This window comes from Leptodactylus fuscus, chromosome 1 (genome assembly GCF_031893055.1).
Source record: "Leptodactylus fuscus isolate aLepFus1 chromosome 1, aLepFus1.hap2, whole genome shotgun sequence".
Taxonomy (NCBI): Eukaryota; Metazoa; Chordata; class Amphibia; order Anura; family Leptodactylidae; genus Leptodactylus; species Leptodactylus fuscus.
The window spans coordinates 35,660,753-35,679,274 of record NC_134265.1 but is presented as its reverse complement, the minus strand read 5'-3'; the positions used below and the strand labels follow the sequence as shown (position 1 = coordinate 35,679,274).

The 18,522-nt window shown below is 44.6% G+C and overlaps 1 non-coding gene across 1 annotated transcript; it reads right to left on the bottom strand.

Moving 5' to 3' along the window:
• Window positions 1-17,932: 17,932 nt before the first annotated feature.
• On the bottom strand, window positions 17,933-18,096 carry LOC142190701 (U1 spliceosomal RNA). Its single transcript, XR_012714383.1, has one exon. It is a non-coding gene; the product is annotated as a U1 spliceosomal RNA (small nuclear RNA).
• Between the last annotated feature and the right edge of the window lie 426 nt (window positions 18,097-18,522).

Genomic DNA, 18,522 nt, shown 5'->3' with positions numbered 1-18,522 from the left:
GTGGGGTGCCACTAAAAAAAACGTGCCCAGGATGCTGTCAGTCAAAAACTTACCCTTCCCCACTCCAAAAGGAGAGAGGGGGGGGTTCCCGACTAACTCTTCCCCGCAAGGTCCAAAAGGTACCGAGCGGAGTCGAGTAACAGTGGGCTAACAGCCGAAGCCGAAAGCCCTCAACTGCCCTTTTCCCCTTGGGGCTGCCACCACCCAGGGTACTAAGGGCTGACCTTTGTCTAGTTTCGCCTAGGGCTGCCACCACCAAGAGCCAGCGTCCCCCCCAGTATACCCAGGGGGATCAACCAGAGAGAGGAGGGAAGCCCATTACAGGCTTCACCTCCAGACGACCGTCGGGGGCGTCCCAAAAGGGTACAGCATCCCTTCGTCGAACACAAAAAAGTGGACAGAGTGAAACAAAAAGAAGTGAAAAACATATAAATGATTAGTGAAGTGCCAATCAAGGCCCGGTTCACCGCCAGATCTATAAAAAATTTCCCCGCACTGGTGGACCAGGCATAGGGAGTGGGTGGTCAGAAAAGGTGTTGCTTGTGCCACGCAATGTGCCTCACTCAGTGGGTTTCCCACGCCCAGTGAGATAAGGCACCTCGGGGTCCACTCAGCCCCCGAGGCACAACACAAGAGGCCTTCGAGCGCCTCCCGACCCTCCAGCCAAGATCCATGGCACTGAGGTGCCAAGTGGTCATGTTGCCAGCATCAGCAGTCTTCACCGGCTCCCTACAGTGGCCCGACGCTAAAACCACTGGCGGAACCGGTTACTAACTGCATCCCCCAGCAACATGCCCAAAGTGGTTCTCACATTCCTACCTCCACAGGTTTCGGTTTACTCCTGCTGTGGCCGGCTGTGGCTTCTGATAAGAACAGATTTTTTTACTTTTTTATTAAGGGTATTCACAGTACAAAGTCAAAATAAACAAAAAGAGTAATCCACTGTACAAAAAAAAAAATTTCAACATAAGTCACAAAAACATTTGTTAACTAAATAGCAAGTTCCATGTTTTAAATTTCCAAGTCTTGTCAGCTTTATTTTTTCCCAGTTTTTTGCAATCACTTAAATAAAACACGTATACCTCCGCTAAGGCCATTTTAATGCAATCCCTCTCCCCAATATAAACTTTTTTATAAACTAAAATGTTTCGACACTTCCATAAGGACAACTTAAGACTGTTCACAAATGTCCACATAACCCTCTGGTTATCACTGTCCAGCTCTGCACCCAGTCCATAAAGAACAATGTTGTGATCCAGAGTCCGTAATCCGGTCAAGAATTTCAAAAGTTCGCCAATGTTTTGCCACACAGTCCTAGAAAAATGACAGTTCCAGAACAAATGTAACGTTGTTTCTTCTTGTCTGCAGGATGTTCTTGGACAAAAGGGAGTGTTACCCAGGCGTCATGCGTACTGGAACGCTCGTACCGGCATCGCCTCATGCACTGCCAACCATGCCAAGTCTCGTAGTTCATGGCTCAGGTATACCATATGCACGTTCTCCCACACTTTTTTACTCCTCTGGTATGAGAAGTTCTTTACAGGTTCCAGAGTCTCTTGTTTCTCCAATACCGTCCAAATCTTTTTAGGCACACTCAGGGTGGCTTCCTCCATGTTATTCAGGCCATAGGTTTTGATTGTCCTCTCGAGCTCTCCATACCACTTGGGACACAGCATCGCCGTCGGAGTCGTTAGAGGAATCTTTAACCATCCATACCTCCGGAAAATCGCTCCAGCTCCATATTTCAAGAATAAAGTCCAATCAGATTTTACTTGTAGACTTCTAAAACAAAGGGAGAAGAAATTAATACTTAGGATTTTCTTTATGTTTGGCAGGCCTCTGCCACCTTTGCTCCGCCCCTTGTAACATTTTTCTCTTCCGATTTTTTCGTAGTTGGAGCTCCAAAAAAACGTGCTTATGGTCCTTTGCAAGGTCTTGAGAATGCCTGCCGGAGGGAAGAACACTGTATTTAGATAGAGTAAAATTGGTATTAGCACAGATCTTATTACTAATAGCTTGCCCTCCAGTGATAGTTTCCTCATACGCCAAAAAGCAACCTTTTTTTCCACTTTCTCTTTTGCCTGTTGCCAACTCTCTTCACCTTTATTTTCAAGGTCGAAGATAACCCCCAGTATCTTGACTTTCTCGCTTTGAATTTTTAAATTTGGAATGGTGACGTTATGCCAATCCCTTATGGCGAAGCAATCAGATTTAGACAAATGTATTTTAAAACCTGAGGCTTGACAAAAGCATTCGGTCAACAACAAGGCTCTTCTGAGTGCTGACTCCGTTTCACAGAAAATAGTGACGTTGTCCATATAGGCTTTAACCCTATTTTGAACTCCATTGCCACCTGGCAGCGGTATCCCCCGCATTACCTTGTCTGCTCGTAATGACGTCAGCAATGGCTCAGTGGCGCATATAAATAAAATCGGGGATAAAGGGCATCCTTGTTTCACTCCTGATCGCAAGGGTACAGGTCCTGTAAGATATCCATTCACAATTATTCTACTGTACACATTATCATAGAGCAAGGCAACTCTTTTTATAAATTGGCTTGGAAAGCCCATTTCCATTAGTACTTTCCAGAGGAATATGTGAGATACACGGTCGAAAGCCTTCATAAAGTCCAGGTTTAATAAGGCCACTTTCTTCTTTCTCTCAACTATGTACCAAATAGTGTGTCTCGTGCAATTCAAGTTGGAGTATATCCCTCTTCTGGGCACCGCACACACCTGATCAGTGTGGATTACTTTTTCTAACACACTTTTAAACGGTTGACAAGGATTTTAAAATCTACCTTATAATCGGTGTTGAGGAGTGTGATGGGTTTCCAGTTCTCCAAACACTCTTTGTTACCTTTCTTGTACAATAGGACCACAGTGCCTTCCCTCCAGGTTTCAGACAGGGCTTGGGTTTCCATCACTTCTGAAAAAGTCAAAAACAAATCCTCCTTTAATGCATCAAAAAATTCTAAATAAAAGTCTATGGGGAGACCGTCAGTTCCTGGCGTTTTCCCAGGCTTTAAATTCTTGACAGCATAGGCCATCTCTTGTGGTGTCAGTTTAGTCAGTAATGTTAAATGATCTTCTCTTGAGAGTTGTATTTTTATTGTTTTTAAAACATCCTCAAGAAAACTCTGGTCAATTTGTTTTGTGCTGAAAAGACTTTGGTAAAACTCCTTTGTTTTCTTCAGTATACCCTCCAAGCTGTTTTCACCCTCAAGTTTTTCTATTGGCGTCTTTTTCTCATGATATTTTTTAAAGAAAAAGCGTGTGCATTTTTCGTTTTTTTCAATATTCTCTACTTTTGCAGAAAAAATAATTTCCTTCCCTCTCTCCTCAATTGCCGTCTGGATTTGTTTTTTAACAGACCTGATCACGTCCTCCATCTCCACACCTGCGTTTTGCAACTGGACTGCTGTCTGTAACTGAAGGAGTAGTTTTTTATACCGGTCTTTTTTTCTTCTTGTGACTACTTTCCCTATTCGGCAGAAAAACCCTTTAATTTGTTTTTTTGCGTGCTCCCACCATACCAGGTTAGATTTAAAGAACTTTCTCTTTTGCTGCAAATTTCTATAAAAGGATAAAAAGTTCTTACTGACCTCCTCCTCTTTTAGCAGAGACACGTTCAGCTTCCATATTCCGCTACCCTTCTGTGTTATGTTGGAAAGAAATTTTATAGTCAACATTTTATGATCGGAGAATGGCACTTCCTCCAGGGTCATGTCAATCAAATTCAGTGTACTTGGGACAAAGAAGAAATCAATTTGGGATCTATATCTCTTATTACCCCACGTATAGCCAGGGTCACGCCCCCTCAAAGTCTTCCATCCGTCTTTCAAGTCACAGTCCACTATAATATTTTCCAGCTCCCGCCGGGAACGGTCGTACCTGGGATTACTGGAACCGCCTTCTCTTCTCTCCTCCAGACGAGTACAGTTAAAATCTCCTCCCGTTATTGTAAGAGGTGTTCCAGGAATATAATGCTTCAAGGTATGCAATGCCTCGGCTCTGTCCTCAGACCCTGTGGGTGCATAAAAATTAATAAGTCGCATGGTGACATTTCTCACTTTTGCTATCACCAAAAGAATCCTTCCGGATATAATTTCCTGAAAGGAAACTAATTCATGTTCCGGGTTTTCGGCAAGTATTGCTACGCCTGAGTTCTTGTTTATGTCATCACCTGACCAAACCGAAAATCCTGACATCCATTCTGAACGCAAACTGGAATTTTTAACTGGAATGGTTTATTTCATGCTTGAGTCCACACTCCTGTAAAAAATAAAAGTCAGCAGGGTTGTTTTGACAAAATCAAAAAAAGCGGCCCTTTTATAAGCGCCCTTTATGCCCCTCACGTTGAGAGACCTTATGTTGACTGTAGCCATATCATCCCTTTAAGTTGGATCTATGTCTGAGATGTTCTGGCTGCCTCTTTCAGAATCAGACGTAGCTACGTCTATTCCTGATAACCGCACTCCAAATGGTGTTGGTGCCACCTTCCTACGGACGCCTTCAGTGCATCTTCTTTTCGCTCCCTGTGGGTCATTGGACTGGACCGCGGGCTCCACCACTTCCTCTGAACCAGAGCCTTCCTCCAGGGATTCCTCCCTGGATTCTGGTCCTATGCCCGTCAGAAGGGTTTCCTCCTCAATCCCTCTGTCCTCGCCCCATTCGGATGGTATATATGGCTCACCTTCCACTTCCATTTCTATATTGGGGAGAGAGCTCTCACTGGTTACCTTGGTTCCAGAATCCTCTGGTTCCTGTATAATCGGGGATAGAGTGCTGGGCGTCGCCCTGTCTGAGCTTCTCCTGGAGGCAACCTCGGGTGTGGTCCTCTTAGGTGCAGACCTAGACACCAGTTTTTCAGCTTGGCTTTCACCTTTCTTCTGGAGTGCGGTTTCTGTAGCCACAGTCTGTTCACTTCTTGTGTTAGTTTCTGCAGCCACATCAGCATAGCTTCTCCTGCTACTCTTGTTGGTCCTGGCCAGACACTCCCTGTAGGAATGACCAAAGTTAAAGCACACATTACAGAGCACTTCGTTTTCACAATTAGCAGCGGCGTGTCCTGGTTCAAGGCATTTTACACAAACCTCAGGATTTTCGCAGCTAGCCGCTGCGTGCCCAAACTGCTGACACCTATAGCAATAGGGCGGCATCCCATTGTAAAAAAGCCTCCCTCTCTCCTTCCCAATACGAAAAAAATTAGGGGGATGTTTAACACCTTTGTAGCCTTTTCCCTCCTCACCTTCTCCATATTCCTGAAATTTCTCTACTATGAACCGGAACTTCCCGATCCAAAATCCTTCTGAGTCCCGAATTTTCTCAGCTTTGATTACCTCAGTCACAGTAGTCATATAGTCAATAACGTCTTCCATAGGGACATGAGGGTTCATCATCTTGACGGTAATTACTATATCATCATCATATAGTTGTATAAAAGTTAAACCTCTCAGTCTCCTGTCTTTTAAATTTGCCTTTACCACTCTTGAAAAGTTATTACACTCTTCTTGCCGGTGGAAAGTTATCACATATACTCCTTCATAACTTTGCAAAGCCAAAATTTGGGTTTTACTCACATGAAGAAAGTTGATCAAGACATCCCGCACAAAATAACGGAGGGTATACACTTGCCTGGCGTTTTCTTCCACATGAATCCAAAAAGATGTTTTGATCCTGAATTCACCTGAGGTAGGAGCACGGTATTCTGCCTGGTAACAAGAATCGAGAATTTGGTTAATAGTATCCATCTTTGCTTTTCCGCATATAGGGGGGGGGGGGGTCGCCTTCTCCTGATCCAAGGGATCTTGGCCAAAAGGCCGAGAAGCGAAGGTAAGTATGCCAGGTAAGTTTTTTTTTTTTTCGAAGGTCTCCGCTGTGCCAATCAAAAACACCAAGTGCACGAAAAAAGTGTGGGTGTCACACTAAAAAAAACGTGCCCAGGATGCTTGCCATAAAACGCACCCTTGCCCTAAAGGGGAGGGAGGTTCCTGACCAAACTCTTCCCCACAAGGACCAAAAGGTGACCGAGTGGGGTCGAGTAACCGAAAGGACCATCTGCCGGAGCAGGAGGTCCTACCAACATCCGTTTTCCCCTCGGGCTGCCACCACCAAGGGTACTCAGGATTACCAGTCGTCAAGTTTCTCTTCGGGCTGCCACCACCAGAGATACTCCTTGACTCAGGCAAAGAGGTCTGCGCCTGCCCCGGTTCCCCAGGACAGGTCGACTGACAGAGGGGAGAGACCCATTACAGGCCTCATCCCCAGACAACCGTCAGGAAGCGTCCCAAAAGGGTACAGCATCCCTTCGTTGACACACAAAAAAGGTGACGAGTGAAACAAAAGGTGAGAAAAACACTTATATAAGTGGTAAAGTGCCCTGTACGAGCCTGGTTTACCGCCGGATCTATAAAAATTCTCCTATGCTGGAAAACCAGGCATAAAGGAGTGGGTGCTCAGCAAGGTGTGATTCTAGTGCCACGCAATGTGCCCAAATCAGTGGGTTTCCCACGCCCAGTGATTTAAGGCACCCTGGGGGTCACTCAACCCCCAGGGCACGACACCAGAGACCTTCGAGCGCTTCCCCGGCCCATGGTAAGATCCCCAGGGAGCGTCCTGTCCCCCTGGTGGTCGTGTTGATAGCGTCAGTGGCGTTCTGCCAGCCCCCTGCAGTGGGTCCATCAGCTCCACTGGCGGAGCCGGCAGACTAACCACGTCCCCCATCAACAACGCCTCAAGTGGTTCTCCATTCAGATCTCCATAGATTTCGGCCTACTCCTGCTGTGGCCGGGCCCAGACCGCGCTCTCCAGCAGTTTCGCCTACTCTCTACTTCTGATAAGAACAGATAGGGTTTAAACATAAACTTTATTAAAAGTTATTCAGAATACATACATTGCACATTTTTCAGTCATATACAGGACATCACAGTATTTAACACATAAATTCACATCATATTTTAACATTTTACAATGGATCATACAACCATCGTACAATTATACAATATTACAGACACATATCAGAATAAATTGTATCACTGATTTTCCTTTTTTTATCCAAAAATCAAACTATTCCATACCTCTGGGTGCCATTTATCTTTGGCTATCTCATTTCCCAGGTTTTTAACATCTCTTAAATAGTAAGTAAAACTTTCGCTAAGAGCAATTTTGATACATTCATCTGTTGTGATCACATCCCTCTTAAATAACAATACATTCCTCACCTTCCACAAAGCGTTTTTAAAACAATTCATAAAACACCAGCAAACCATTTGTTTATTAAAACTAGAGCAATTAAAAAGACCATACAATACATAAAAGTGGTTAAAATCTTGCAACCCACACACATTTTTAAAAACCGGCCCCACTTTCTTCCAAACCTCCTGGGCGTACGAACAGTTCCACAACAAATGTAATACACTTTTGCACCCATTGCACCTGTCTCTAGGACATTTTGCAGTAGCCACCAGCCCCCTACGGTGTTGGAATTCCCTGGTAGGTAAACATTGGTACACCACTGCCCAAGCAAGGTCCTTGTGGCTGTTGGCTAGAAATTTGCCGAAGACATTACGCCACACTTTCTTTGTCCTTGCCTCGCTAAAATTTGATACGGGTTCTATAACTTCATTTTGTTTTCTTAGTTTTGTGATTTTGCGATGGTCTTTTAATATCTCAATCTCTAGCTCTTGCAACTTTAGCAATCTTACCGTTTTTTCCAGAATTGCCAAATGTTTTGGGGGGCACAGTAAAGTAGGAGTATTCAATGGGACCCTCCACCACCTTTTAAACACCATGCCCGCTGTATATCTTAAAAAATAGCTAAAAACACTTTGCGATTGGAACTGATTAAAACAAAAACAAAAAAATTTTATATAAAAGAAGGAGAAGAAATCTGGCACCTCCCTACCTCCATTTTCTTTACTCTTATATAAAATCTGTCTGCGTAATTTTTTCCATTTTTGAACCCCATAAAAAATGAAACATTATTTTTGTTAATTTTTTAACATATAAAATAGAAGGGGGAAACACCATAGCAACATACATTATTATTGGAATTAAAACAGCCTTTAACACTAAAATTTTTCCTTCCATTGTTAAGTTGCGTAGCTTCCACATGGAAATTTTTCTTTCGATTTTTAAAACCACCTCATTCCAGCTTAAAATACCGTCATTAATTCCATTAAAAATAATACCTAAAATTTTAATTTTTTCTTGTTGCATTTTAATACCCGGGGTAATTGAGGAATCCCACATCCCCTGATAAAAACAATCACATTTATCGACGTTTAACTTAAAACCAGAGGCCATACAAAAGTATTGTGTGTTTCTTAATGCCCTCCGCATTGTTGGGGAGTCAGTACAGAAAATTGTCACATCGTCCATATAGCTAAGTACTTTTACTTGCAACCCACCTCCTCCTGGAATATCCACACCTCTGATCACTTTATCTTTTCTTAAAAGGGCTAAAAGGGGCTCCATCGCACATATAAATAACAAGGGCGAGAAGAGGCAACCCTGTTTAACCACAGATAAAAGTGGCACCCCAGCCGTAAAAAAAACATTAATAGAAATTTGGCTAAAACAAGATTTATATAAAAGTATTATTTTTGACAGTATAAAAGGTGGTATTCCCATTTTGTCTAAAACCATAAAAAGATAGTCATGTGCCACCCTGTCATAGGCCTTCTCGAAGTCCAATGATAAAATCGCTAGACTCTGGCCTCTATCTCTCATGTACCACATGACCTCCCGTATGACGTTTAAGGGCTCTGTTATGCTACGACCAGGCACCCCACATGCCTGGCTCGGTTGAATTATTTTACTTATAAAAGGTTTTAAACGATTAGCTAAAATTTTTGCAAAAACCTTATAATCAGAATTTAAAAGTGTAATCGGCCTCCAATTTTTTAAAAACTCCCGTTCACCTTTCTTTTAAAAATTAGGAAAACAATACCCTTTCTCCAGGATGGGGGTAAAATATCTGCTTTAAAAACCTTCTTAAAAAGCATAAATAGGTCCTCCTTTAGTACCTCCCAAAAAGTCAAATAAAATTCCACCCCCAACCCATTGGATCCCGGGGCCTTGCCTGCCGAAAAACTTTTAAAAGTAATAATTCCTCTACCGCTCTAGATAAAAATTTTCGTTCTGAAGGGTCTAATCTAAAATCTAAAGTTTCCATGAAAAATTCTAGGAGTGACGAGTCTATGGTTTTTTTGCTGAAGAGTTCACTATAGAATTTAAAAGCCTCTCCCAGCATTCCCGCCACATCCTCTTTCCCTTCCAGTTTCTCAATTATTTCTTTTTTATCCAGTACTTTTTTAAAGAAGAAGCGAGAGCACTTCTCCCCCTCCTCTAGTTGCTGAATTTTTGCATTATAAATTATTTGTTTTCCTCTCTCTAACAACGCCTTATCTATTTCGCCTTTTAACTGCAACACCTCATCCTCTACCTCCAACCCCACCTCCCGAAGCTGATGAAGTACCTGCAACCTTTTATTTAAAACATATAAAAAATTGCCTTTTCTCCTCCGCTTTTTGTTTTCCTACCCTGATAAAAAAGTTTTTAATTTTTATTTTAGCCTCCTCCCACCACTTTACCATGGTATGCTGAGTCCCTCGCTGTGCTTGCAACTTTTTATAAAAGGACACAAAATCAGCACATACCGTCACATCTTGTAGCAGGGTAGTATTCAGTCTCCAAGTTCCATTTCCTTTCTTTCTCTCACCCTGGAGACGCAACTTCACATTTAACATTTTGTGGTCAGAAATAACATTAGCAGTTAAAATCATATTTACAGGCGTAATATCAGATGATACAAAAATAAAATCGATTCTGGAGGAGACTCTCCCATTGGACCAGGTGGGGCCTGGATCCTCCGGCGAGAGCCGCCTCCAGCAATCCAATAATTTAAAATCACCAACAAGATTTTTAAGCAGCACAGAAGATCTATCCCTGCGACTCTGCCCGCCTCCCATCCGCTTCTCCCCAGCAAGAATACAATTAAAATCCCCTCCTATTACTAGGGGGGTAGAACCAACACAAAATAATGGTAAAATTTCTATTAACTCTGTCCTTTCTGTTTTCATAGGAGAAGCATATATATTTAACACAAGTATTTCCTGACCTTTAAATGACACCGTCGCTAGCATAGCTCTCCCGGGGGATATTTCAATGACGCTTTTGATGAAAATTGCATCACCCCTGCAAATAATCCCCAACCCTGAAGCCCGACAGTCATTACTCCCAGACCAGGCTGATTGGCCGTAAGTCCATCCTTCTTTATAGTCTCTGTAGTCGAGTTCGCTATTAATGCCGCATTCCTGTAATAAACAAATATCAAACCGTTCTGTTGAAAGAAAATCATATACTACAGTTCTACGATTTTGTCCTTTGATAGACCTCACATTTAGCGAGGACACCAACAGCGACACTGCCATCACAGGGAGTCGCTGTCACTGGACAATTCCAGAATCAACTGGGAACTGCCCACTGTAGTCTCAAACGATGAAAACTCTTGAATATTTTCCGCGTCGGATCCGGACACGGAGGAGACTCTCGCTGGACGCCGCACTTTCGGCCTCTCCTCCTCCTCCTCTTGGGGGTCCTTCACCTCCACCCGGTTCCTTTTAATCGACTGGCTCAGGTCCATCGATGCTACATCTGTCACAATTACAGCGGCTTCTCCACGGCTCCCTGTAGTAGGACCTGGTTCCGCTTCATCTTTCTTTTCCTCCGACTCCATCTGCGTTTCTTTAACGATATCGCCGTCATCACTCCCCTCCGGTACGTCAGGGCCGCACTCCACGACATCTGGATCATTGACAGCACGAGGGGGTTCTCCTGGATTTGATGGGTCCCCCCCTCGCCCATCCGCAGTTACAAGCACATTAGTATCATCTTGTGCTAGAGTCGCACTGGACCTCCGGCGCGCCTTACGCCCAGGGTCCGAAGCTCGTCTCGATTTAGAGCTTTCTGCAGGGGTTTTAAATTCTGGTGCAGGCTCCGGGGGAGCTCTCTCTGCATTGCTCTCCCTTTGCTTTGGTCCTGTGGGCTTACAAGGACCAGAGCCCTGCCCCTTCGATGACGGAGCAGAGCCACTTGTACCTGCACCAGTTTGTGACCAAGTACCTTTTCTTGGTTAGGTCTGTCAGGGCACTTTGCATACGGGTGCCCATTTTTACCGCATAAATTGCACTTCTGCGGGGCTGTGCAGTCTTTGGCCTTGTGACCAAGACCCTCACACTTCCTGCACCTTTCCACTGTGCAGTCCTCTTTTAAATGTCCATACCGTCCGCATCCCCTACAGTACAGCGGCATCTGCGGCCAGTATAGATACCCGTTATATTTACCGAGGGCAAAAGATTGTGGCGGGTAACGATAACCCCCAGCCCCCGCCTCACCAGGCCCTGTTGACATGAATGTGACCTGGTAAGTATATATCCCGGTCCAATACAATTCGCTGTCATACACACGCTTGGGATCAGACACCGTATGACAGTATCGTTGTAAAAATAACTGTATTTCTTCCCCGCTCACGAAGGGGCTATACAGATTGACCGTAATTGTTGTGTGGCTATCGTCTCCCAGAAAGGAGAACTGCAGCGAATCCAGTGCAGGGCTGGATTCCTCAGCCTGCTGCAGCACCAGCCACACATTATCATAGGCTGCTTTGTTGGTAAAGGAGACTATGAAATGTTTTGCCATCTCCTTTATGCATAGGACCGTCTCTTTTCTTATTTCGAGTTTGTCAAACACGAAATGCACAAGACGGTATAAGGAAGGTTTACCTCCATCTATAAATTCTACTTTTATTGATTGCTTGAGTGGAGGCGTTTTGGGATCTCTCTCCCGTGTCACCAAAAAGACCATTTTTCCAACCGTATCAGGGTATTCTTTCCCCTTTCTCTTTAGCTTCACCAAGGATCAAGGACTGCCAACTTTCCCAGCACTCGTCCTGGTTTCAAGGGCTTTCGAGGGGTCTACCTGTCCTTGTCACGCAACTTTTGATCGAGGACTTGCTCCTCAGTCCTCTTTTAAGCCACACTGCTTCTGTCCCACTATTTAGTGTTGGGATCAGCCAACTTCACCCTCCTCACCACGGCCTTCTTCAGACGCCCACCTGGCACGTCTTGAACCCGGTTTGAGGGCTTTCTAAGCCTTTAGCTTGTCACGCAACTTTTGCAATCATGCACCACAGTCTTTTAGTGACCACCTCGGTCACTCACAAAGTATTCCCTACACCCCTTTCTTCACCGTAAGCCACCCCTGCCCCTTTCGGCACAGGAGTCACCCGGTTTGGGGCGCTCAGGACACCGTCAAAATTCCTCCGCTTTCCCGCAGCCAATTTACACCCCGTCGCCGCAGTCACGACACTGGGTGGGATCGCTCCCCGTTGTCCCGGGACTAATCCTCTTTTGCCCAATAGCAACAAGCCAGTCGGTCAGGCTATGAACCCAACCGACTGACTAGGCCGAGCAGAGGGTACCCGGGACACCTTTCGGCTCGGATCCGGCAGCAAAAGTCCGTGAGAACAGATTTTTGATTTTCCGTCAGTAGAGACTAAGAACCCCAAAGGGCCCAGCATTTCTGACAACTTTTACCAGTCTCTTCATCATCCGGAAAATTTTTATTATAAAATTACAACAAAATTTTCACTTATTTGACATTAATCATACATTTCAACTAACAAACACAAAATATCTGTATATTTTACATTGTGTAGTTACGACATCTACACTTGAAATCCACCATCTACTGCTAACACTAACAACATATTCTGCTCATCCTCATTTAAATCGTTTTTGTCTAACAATGTCCTTGCATAAGGGTCAAAAGAATATTTCTTAAAAAAACATTCACGATCCTCAAAAAACACCTTCATAGTCCTACCTCTTGTACATTTGAAAGATCTCACTTTTCCCATGAGATAAGGCACTTTATCCATCCACTTAGCTCTGAAGGCTACCTCTCTTTCCTCCTTTTCTTTAAATTTTACTTTCTCCCACACCTTTACTTTCCTCACCTTATTTTCTGCTTCTATCTCCACCTTCGCTTCTCCTATTTCTATCTCTTTTACTAACTCTACTCTTTCCCATGTTACATCACATGGTTTAACCTGTTCCTCACTTATAAAACAAACACATTGTTTTACTTCAACACAGGGATCCCGTTTCTCCACTGTTTGGGTCTCTTTTAAAGAGACAGAGGAAAATTCTGAAAAAGAAGTCTCAGACAAGTCCAAATTATTTTTAGCAATTACCACATTTTGCTCCACATTCCCTTTGTTACCAAAGTCCTTTTGTTGTTTCCCCTCTTCCCAATAACAAAACCCAGTATTTCCTCCCAATTTAACTTGTCCGTTCAGAATGTCCATATCTTTACCCTCGATCCACACTGAGAAACGCCTTTTGCCAGTCCAGTAGCCTGCTTGATTTAACAAGTCCTTTTTAAACCTGCATATAGGCACATACTGTCTTAAGTGACTCAGAACCTCAAAAGTACTTACGAAAGGGTCGTCCATAGATACCACTAGACTTCTCCATCCACTGTGCAGGGAGGTCATGCAACTCACCCAGCCCCTGATCCCAGTGGTCCCACCTTCATACCATCTGAGGAAGGCCTCCGAGCACAGTTTCGCCATTTTGAAGGTTACGTCACACGACCCCTTGGTGGAATTCCATTGCATCGCCACAACGTCCTCCTTACTCATCTTCAGGTATTCTTCCAAGATCTTGACTACAAACATCTCGTTCCAGTCTGACTTGGTAAGATTCCTCCTGAGGAAGAATCTTAAACAAAACTTCTTCTTCCTCAGCTCCATTTTCCAACCGATATCAGGCACACTCCTAGGAGCCTCAGTAGATTCTCCAGGTGATCGCTTCTCGTTGCCCCGGGACTAATCCTGCCACCAAATAGCTGCAATCCGGCAGGGCCGAGTGAAGGGTACCCAGGGCACCTCTGACTAAGATCTGGCAGTCCTGACTCACTGAACAGAACCAGGACTACACTTGATCTTAGCCAAAAGGCTGAGAAGCGAAGGTAAGTATGCCAGGTAAGTATGAGTTATTCACCGACTGCTAGGCCAGCGCCCCTCCCCCGCAGCCCTGCCGCATTGGGGAGGCATTGGCCCTTGGCCAACAGAGGTCCGCATGGTGCAATGCCACACCGCATGCGTTTTCCTCGGTAGGCGGCCGTAGCACAGGCTGCGCTCCATTCCTCGCCCCGACACCCCGCTGCCTGCATTCAAATGTTCCCGGCTAGGCATTTCCAAGATGCAGTGCAGCAAGGGCATTAGCATAAAACGAAAGGGGAGGGGGCGAATGGGTGGCGGCTTCCAGAAACCGAGCTCCGGCTGGGCAGCAGAGTCAGGCACGAGGCAGCTGCGTGCCTTTGGTTTACTTAAGCCGGGATGGCTCATTAGAATTAGAAGAGAAGATGGCTAGACGGTTGGAGGAGTGTTTAAACTAGGTACTGGGGGGAGAGGGTAACATGTAGAGGGCAAGATAGTGTAGAAATGGAAAGAGGGCTAGATACTGAAACTGGGGGTGGAGCAGGGGGTCGGGTTAGAGCAGTCAGTAGGCAGTGGAAGAGTAGGGAAGATAAATCTATGAAATGTATGCATACGAATGCCCGAAGTCTTACTAACAAGATGGAGGAACTAGAAGTGATGATGTTGGAAGACAATTATGACATGGTGGGGGGTAAGTGAGACATGGCTGGACTCTAGCTATGACTGGGCTGTAAATAAACAAGGGTACAGTATGTTTAGAAAGGAGCGTACAAATAAGAAAGGGGGAGGGGTTTGCTTATACGTAAAAAACGGCCTTAAGCCAGTCCTGCGTGAGGACATCTGGGAGGAAAATGATTATGTGGAGTCCTTATGGGTGGAGATTACGGGAGGAACAAAAAATAATAAAATACTGATAGGGGTTTGTTATAAATCTCCAAATATAATGGAAGAAGCTGAAAATGTACTAATAAAACAAATAGATGAGGCCGCAAAGCAGAATAAAGTCATTATTATGGGGGATTTCAACTACCCAGATATCAACTGGGAGGCAGAAACCTGCAGATCCAACAAAGGGAGCAGGTTCTTGTCAGTAATAAAAGACAATTACCTATCGCAACTAGTGCAGGACCCAACAAGAGGCCAGGCCCTTTTAGACCTAATTTTAACAAATGAACCTGACACACTATCAAAAGTGGAGGTTGGGGGACATCTGGGTAATAGTGACCATAACAGAATAAGTTTTCTTGTACACATTAAGAAGACGTTCATTAGAGGGGGTACAAAAACACTAAACTTCAGGAAGGCAAATTTTAACCAGCTGAGAGAGGAGCCTAGCAGCATAAACTGGGACAATGTCCTCAACGTGACGGGAACACAAACTAAATGGGACATCTTCAAAAATATACTAAATAAGAGCACTAGAAAACACATACCCTATGGGAATAAGCGGGCTAGAAATCATAGAAAACCAATATGGCTAACTAAAACAGTACAGAATGCAATGAGGGATAAAAAGGAAGCATTTAAAGTACTAAAACAAGAGAGTAGCGACACAGCATTAAAAAACTATAACAGAGAAAAATAAATTGTGCAAAAAACAAATAAAGGAGGCGAAGATTGAGGCTGAGAGAAAAATTGCCAAGGAAAGTAAAAGTAATCCAAAATTATTCTTCAATTACATAAATAATAAGAGAATAAAAACTGACAATGTCGGCACTCTCAAAAATAATCTGGGTGTAATGGTGGAGGAGGATGAGGAAAGAGCACAAGTATTAAATGCCTTCTTCTCTACAGTGTTTACACAAGAATATCCATTGGCCGGCAACATGATTAGGGGTAATGTTAACTCTCAATTAAATGTCACCTGCTTAACCCAGGAAGAAGTGCAGCGCCGCCTGCAAAACACTAAAATAGAGAAATCGCCCGGTCCAGATGGTATACACCCCCGAGTTCTGAGGGAATTAAGCATGGTCATAGATAGACCCTTGTATCTAATATTTAAGGATTCAGTAATGACTGGGTCTGTTCCACAGGATTGGCGAATAGCAAATGTGGTGCCAATTTTCAAAAAGGGGTGTAAAAGGGAACCTGGAAACTATAGGCCAGTAAGTTTAACTTCTGTGGTGGGAAAGATATTTGAGGGCTTTCTAAGAGATGCTATCCTGGGGTATCTCAATGTAAATAATCTTATAACACCCAATCAGCATGGGTTTATGAGGAATCGGTCCTGTCAGACTAATCTGATCAGCTTCTATGAGGAGGTCAGTTCAAGACTGGACATGGCTAATGCAGTAGACGTGGTGTACCTGGACTTTTCAAAGGCTTTTGATACTGTTCCAGATAAACGGTTGGGATGCAAAATGAGATTGTTGGGACTGGGGGGAAACATATGCATTTGGGTTAGCAACTGGCTCACTGATAGGAAACAGAGGGTACTTGTTAATGGTAAATATTCAGACGGGGCCACAGTCACCAGTGGGGTGCCGCAGGGGTCAGTATTAGGTCCTCTCTTGTTTAACATCTTTATTAATGACCTGGTAGAGGGTTTACAAAGCAGGGTGTCTATATTTGCAGATGATACTAAACTTTGTAGGGTAATCAATAATGAGGAGGATAGTAGAATATTACAAGGGGATCTAAGGAAACTGGAAGCATGGGCGGAGACTTGGCAAATGAAGTTTAATGTTGACAAATGTAAAGTAATGCACTTTGGGCGACGTAATAAAATGTATGACTATGTACTAAATAGTAAATTACTGGGTAAGACTGTCAATGAAAAAGACTTAGGGATTTTGGTGGACAGCAAGCTTACCTTTAATGACCAGTGTCAGGCAGCTGCTGCCAAGGCAAATAAAATTATGGGATGCATCAAAAGAGGTCTAGATTCTCATGACAAGGACATAGTTATGCCTCTATACAAATCACTGGTACGGCCACACTTAGAATATTGTGCACAATTTTGGGCCCCGATATACAAGAAAGACATACGTGAACTTGAAAAAGTGCAAAGACGGGCAACCAAAATGATTAGGGGAATGGGTGGACTGGAGTACAACGATAGATTAACAAACTTGGGGTTATTCAGCTTAGAGAAAAGACGTCTACGGGGAGATCTAATAACAATGTACAAATACATGAAGGGACAATACAAAGAACTTTCTAAGGATCTTTTTACTCCTAGGCCAGTGACAGTGACAAGAGGACATCCACTACGTATGGAGGAGAGAAGGTTTCACCAGAAACATAGAAGGGGATTCTTCACAGTAAGAACAGCGAGGCTCTGGAAGTCTCTGCCCCAGGAAGTGGTGATGGCGGATTCACTGAACAAGTTCAAAGTGGGCCTGGATGCCTTTCTTGAAGAGAAAAATATAATGGGTTATGGTCTCTAGATTTTAAGGACACGTTGATCCAGGGTTTTATACTGACTGCCAGATTTGGAGTCGGGAAGGAATTTTTTCCTCTGAAATAGGGCAATTGGCATAAGCCTCATGGGGGTTTTTGCCTTCCCCTGGATCAACACTGTAGGGGATTGTAGGGCTATAGGTTGGACTTGATGGACTCATGTCTTTATCCAACTTCATCTACTATGTAACTATGAATGGCAGGTATGGAAAGCGGCGGGTTCAGGCCTGAAGCGGAGAACTTGCTGCATCACCATAACAGTTGAAACTCTAACGTTCCAACGGTGTGACTGAATGAGTGGACTGTCGCTCATCCACTAGAGGGAGACAAAGGCCACCTGGAATGCTTTGCTTACACTGTGGCAGCGGCGGCAGCAGCAGCAGCAGCAGCGTGCCTCTCTGCCAGCAACCCGGTTGCGATAGTCTAACCATCTGAGTGTACTGCACAGGTACGCAGCATCGAGCAACAAACTAGCAAGCGAGAGGAAGCAAGGAACGAGCACTGTCTTTCAACCAGAGAAAATCAGGGGAAAGCGCGAACGCAGTCCCCCACTACCACAAATTATGCAGTCGAGTTTCCCGCATTTGGGGAAATCGCAGGGGTCAGCACACCCGGAGTGCAATGGATGAGCCTCACCCTGGGAGAACCACCTTCATGATCATGGTATCTCCCCTGCCAGGTAAGTATGAGTTATTCACCGACTGCTAGGCCAGCGCCCCTCCCCCGCAGCCCTGCCGCATTGGGGAGGCATTGGCCCTTGGCCAACAGAGGTCCGCATGGTGCAATGCCACACCGCATGCGTTTTCCTCGGTAGGCGGCCGTAGCACAGGCTGCGCTCCATTCCTCGCCCCGACACCCCGCTGCCTGCATTCAAATGTTCCCGGCTAGGCATTTCCAAGATGCAGTGCAGCAAGGGCATTAGCATAAAACGAAAGGGGAGGGGGCGAATGGGTGGCGGCTTCCAGAAACCGAGCTCCGGCTGGGCAGCAGAGTCAGGCACGAGGCAGCTGCGTGCCTTTGGTTTACTTAAGCCGGGATGGCTCATTAGAATTAGAAGAGAAGATGGCTAGACGGTTGGAGGAGTGTTTAAACTAGGTACTGGGGGGAGAGGGT